The 5,337-nt window shown below is 47.9% G+C and overlaps 1 long non-coding RNA gene across 1 annotated transcript in view; it reads right to left on the minus strand.

Moving 5' to 3' along the window:
* Positions 1-5,118, minus strand: part of LOC122559184 — a 16,022-nt gene extending 10,904 nt beyond the window's left edge. The window contains exon 1 of the long non-coding RNA XR_006314355.1: positions 5,007-5,118. This is a non-coding gene — a long non-coding RNA (uncharacterized LOC122559184). The remainder of the gene's footprint in view (positions 1-5,006) is intronic.
* Between the last annotated feature and the right edge of the window lie 219 nt (positions 5,119-5,337).

Here is a 5,337-nt window from a genome sequence, read left to right on the forward strand (position 1 = left end):
GGAGAGTGAGGAGCTGAGTGGGAGTGGGGAGAGTGAGGAGGTGAGTCGGAGTGGGGAGAGTGAGGAGCTGAGTGGATGCAGGGAGAGTGAGGAGCTGAGTGGGAGTGGGGAGAGTGAGGAGCTGAGTTGGAGTGGGGAGAGTGAGGAGCTGAGTTGGAGCAGGGAGAGTGAGGAGCTGAGTTGGAGTGGGGAGAGTGAGGAGCTGAGTGGATGCAGGGAGAGTGAGGAGCTGAGTGGGAGTGGGGAGAGTGCACTCTAGGAAGGTGAGTTAACTGATATATTTGGAAGCTGCTGAACCCAAGTTAATTCACGTGTGATATCTCTCACCCGCCCTCCTCCTGTAACCAAAGAAAAGACTCTGTGGTGTGTTGGTAAGGTAAGGCTTTTCTATTTCTTTTTTATTGTCTGATTGGTTAAAAACTTTTCCTTCCTTTTTCTGTTATCTAAGTTAAGACTAAGTTAAGTTTACGATGAAGACAGGCAGGAGATCTCAGACCAGTGTTGTGTTCCCCTTGGTCAAAGTGGGAGCTCGGGGACGCGGCTGATGTGTGTCCAGCTGCAGCTCTTGTTTGACCCACATGACGGCTCTGGAGCTGCGGATGGACTCACTGTGGAGCATCCGCGATGCTCGGGGGATCATGGATAGCACCTTTAGTGAACTGGTCACACTGCAGGTTAGGATTGCTGACAGAGACAGTGAATGGGTGACCAAAAGGCAGAGGAAGAGCAGCAAGGCAGTGCAGGTCATCTCCCTCCAAAACAGGTCTACCATTTTGGATACTGTTGGGGGAGATGGCTCACCAGGGGAGGGCACCGTGGCTGGCTCTGCTGTTCAGAAGGGCTGGAGAAAGAGTGAAAGGGCTATAGTCAGAGGGGATTCTATTGGGAGGGGTGTGGTCCAAACAAGATTCCCGAATGGTATGTTGCCTCCCAGGTGCACGGGTCAGGGATGTCACTGATCGGCTGAAGAACATTCTGAAGGGGGAGGGGGAACAGCCAGTCGTGGGGGTGCATATGGCACCAGTGATACGGGTAATAAACGGGATGAGGTCCTACAACAAGAATTTAAGGAGGTAGGAGCCAAGTTAAAAAGTAGGACCTCAGAGGTAGTAATCTCAGGATTGCTACCAGTGCCCCGTGCCAGCCAGAGTCGGAATGATAGAATATTCTGGATGAATGCGTGGTTTGAGAGGTGGTGCAGGAGGGAGGGGTTCAGATTTTTGGGACATTGGGATTGGTTTTTGGGGGAGGTGGGACTATTACAAATTGGACGATCTACACCTGGGCCAGACTGGAACCAATGTCCTTGGGGGTGCTTTTGCTAATGCTGTTGGGGAGGGTTTAAGTGGCAACCAAATGAGGTGGTTAGTGGACAGGAAAGAGGTAGCAACTAAAGCCTGTAAGGAACTAGATCATGAAGTCAGTGTGACTAAGGGGAAGAGGAGGCAGGGAGCAGATGATGGACACAAAGAGACACACCCTTCTGTCTGAGGTGCATTTGTTTTAATGTGAGAAGTGTACTAGGTAAGGCAGATGAACTTAGGGCTTGGATTAGCACCAGGGAGTATGATGTTATTGCTATTACTGAGACATGGTTAAGGGCAGGGCATGATTGGCCTGGATATTGATGCTTCAGGCGGGATAGAGAAGGAGGTAAAAGGGCTGGAGGAGTTACATTACTGGTCAGAGAGGATATCACAGTCGTGCTGAAGGAGGGTACTATGGAGGACTCAAGGAAGTGTGTGGTAACAAAGTATTACAGGCCGCCCAACAGAGAGCGTGAGATAGAGGTACAAATCTGTAAACAGATTATGGAAAGATGTAGGAGCAACAGGGTGGTGGTGATAGGAGATTTTAATTTTCCCAACATTGACTGGGATTCACTTAGTGTTAAGAGGTTTGGATGGAGCAGAATTTGTAAGGAGCATCCAGGAGGGGTTTCTAGAGCAGTTTTTAAATAGTCCAACTTGGGCAGGGGCCTGGTGTTGGGGAATGAGCCTGGCCAGGTGGGTGAAGTTTCAGTAAGGGATTACTTTGGGAACAGTGATCACAATTCCATAAGCTTTAGGATCCTCATGGATAAAGACGAGAGTGGTCCTAAAGGAAGAATGCTAAATTGGGGAAAGGCCAACTATTGCAAAATTCGGCAGGACCTGGGAATATGGATTGGGAACAGCTGTTTGAAGGTAAATCCACATTCGATACGTGGGAGGCTTTTAAAGAGATGTCGATTAGAGTTCAGGAGAGACATGTCCCACTGAAAATGAGGGATAGAAATGGTAAGATTAGGGAACCATGGATGATGGGTGAAATTGTGAGACTAGCTAAGAGGGAAAAGGAAACATACACAAGGTTTAGGCGACTGAAGACAGATGAAGCTTTGGAAGAATATCGGGAATGTAGGACCAATCTGAAACGAGGAATTAAGAGGGTTAAAAGTGGTCATAAGGTATCCTTAGCGAGCAGGGTTAAGGAAAATCCCAACCCATTTTATTAGAGAGTAACTAGAGAAAGGGTTGGCCCATTCAAGGACAATAGTGGAAAATTATGTGTGGAGTCAGAGAAAAGGAGTGAGATTCTTAACGAGTACTTTGCATTAGTATTCAGCGAGGAGAGAGACATGGTGGGTGTTGAGGTTAAGGATAGATCTTTGATTACTCGAGGCGAAAGTGAGGACTGCAGATGCTGGAGATTAGAGTCGAGAGTGTGGTGAGGATTCCTAATGAAGGGCTTTTGTCCAAAATGTCGATTCTCCTGCTCCTTGGATGCTGCCTGACCTGCTGTGCTTTTCCAGCACTATATTCTCAACTCTGATCTCCAGCATCTGCAGTCATCACTTTCTCCTCGTTGATTTTAACCTCAGTGCAAATCCTCTTCCAAGGATGCCCATCTTGAAGTAGTTCTTCTCCTCCTCTCTCAACAAGGATCTCAGTGAGTGTCTCTCTCTCACTGCACCCCCCAAATGATCTCCTCAGCCCTGAAGCTCTCCAGCCACGTCCTGAAACAGACTCACTGGCACAGTCACATCTCCTTCCTCAGTGTCTGCCTACGGAACCAAATGATCCCACATGGACTCAGATTACATTCAGACCAACACAACTTTGATTATTCTCGGTCAAGTCGATGTAAGGAGGGAGGAAGTGTTGGGTATTCTAAAAGGCATTAAGGTGGACAAGTCCCAGGTCCGGATGGAATCTATCCCAGGTTACTGAGGGAAGCGAGAGAGGAAATAGCTGGGGTTTTAACAGATATCTTTGCAGCATCCTTGAACACAGGTGAGGTCCTGGAGGACAGGAGAATTGCTAATGTTGTTTAAGAATGAAAGTAGGGATAATTTGGGTAATTATAGACTGGTGAGCTGACATCAGTGGCAGGGAAGCTGCTGGAGAAGACACTAAGGGATAGGATATATACCCAATGGAAGAAAATAGGCAACATGATTTTGCGCGGGGAAGGTAATGTATTACAAACCAAAAAGAATTCTTTGAGCAAGTGACAAAGTTGATTGATGAGGGAAGAGCTGTAGATGTCATATACATGGACCTTAGTAAGGCATTTGTTAGGGTTCCCCATGGTCGGCTGATGGAAAAGGTGAAGGTGCATGGGGTCCAGGGTGTTCTAGCGAGATGGATAGAGAACTGGCTGGGCAGCAGGAGACAGAGAGTAGGAGTGGAAGGGAGCTTCTCAAATTGGAGCCCTGTGCCCAGTGGTGTCCCACAGGGATCCGTGCTGGGGCCACTGTTGTTTGTAATATACAGAAATGATCTGGAGGAAGGTGTAGGTTACCTCATTAGCAAGTTTGCAGATGACACTAAGATTGGTTGAGTAGCAGATAGTGAAAGGGACTGTCAGAGAATACAGCAGATTATAGATAGATTGGAGAGTCGGGCAGAGAAATGGCAGATAGAGTTCAATCCGGACAAATGTGAGGTGATACATTTTGGAAGATCCAATTCAAGAGAGAACAATACAGTAAATGGAAAAGTCCTGGGGAAAAGTACATAGAGATCTGGGTGTTCAGGTCCATTATTCGCTGAAGGTAGCAACACAGGTCAGTAGAGTGGTCAAGAAGGCATACAGCATGCTTTCCTTCATCAGATAGGGTATTGAGTACAAGTGTTGGCAGGTCATGTTAGAGTTATATAAGACTTTGGTTCAGCCACATTTGGAATACTGTGTACAGTTCTGGTCACCACATTACCAAAAGGATGTGGATGCTTTGGAGACGGTTCAGAGGAGGTTCACCAGGATGTTGCCTGGTATGGACGGTGCTGGCTATGGAGAGAGGTTGAGTAGATTAGGATTATTTTCATTAGAAAGATGAAGGTTGAAGGGGGACCTGATTGAGATCGACAAAATCATGAGAGGTATAGACAGGGTGGATAGCAAGAAGCTTTTTCCCAGAGTGGGGGACACAATTACTAGGGGTCATGGGTTCAAAGTGAGAGGGTAAATGTTTAGGGAGATATACGTGGAAAGTTCTCTATGCAGAGGGTGGAGGGTGCCTGGAACACATTGCCAGTGGAGGAGGTAGAGGCGGGAATGATAGTGTCATTTAAGGTGTATCTGGACAGATACATGGATGGGCAGGGAGCAGAGAGACACAGATCCTTAGAAACTAGATGATAGGTTTCGATAGAGGATCTGGATCAGCGCAAGCTTGGAGGGCTGAAGGGCCTGTTCCTGTGCTATAATGTTCTTTGGTCTTTTTGTTCTTTGAGCGAGGTGGGAATACAGTGGGGAGGGAATGCAGTGGGACTGAGGAGGGACTACAAGGGGAGTGACAGTGAAATGAAGTGGGAGTATTGTGGCCATTCGATGGGGGTGGGGATCACCCTTGGCTTTAGGGGATTGGGGGGGGAGGGGGGGGGGGCACGGATGGCTCAGCGAGAATCATGGATATTGACCAAACTGAACACAGGCCCAGGATCCCCGGCTAACTAACCCCATGTGAGTGAACCTTGACCCCTACTCGGGGCTGTGACCTCGCGTCCCACTCTTGTTACCTTCGAGAAGGGGGGCAGTTTGATCCTGGAACTAGAGCTGGACCTTTCCTTCCTTCGGTGCCTCCTGTGGAGAGCTTCCTTGTTCTTGTAGATGTCCAGGATGACCGGCTGGTCCTTTGCAGAACGTTGTATAGGATGGAAAGATTAAAAAACAATGGGCCTCTCCATTCACGGATTGCAATCATTATGTTTCTATCCTACAACCAATCCCAAACCAATCCCAAACCAATCCCAACCAATCCTAACCAATCCCAAACCAACCCTAACCAACCCTAACCAATCCTAACCGATCCCAAACCAATCCCAAACCAACCCTAACCAATCCCAAACC

Source organism: Chiloscyllium plagiosum, chromosome 18 (genome assembly GCF_004010195.1).
Source record: "Chiloscyllium plagiosum isolate BGI_BamShark_2017 chromosome 18, ASM401019v2, whole genome shotgun sequence".
Classification (NCBI taxonomy): Eukaryota; Metazoa; Chordata; class Chondrichthyes; order Orectolobiformes; family Hemiscylliidae; genus Chiloscyllium; species Chiloscyllium plagiosum.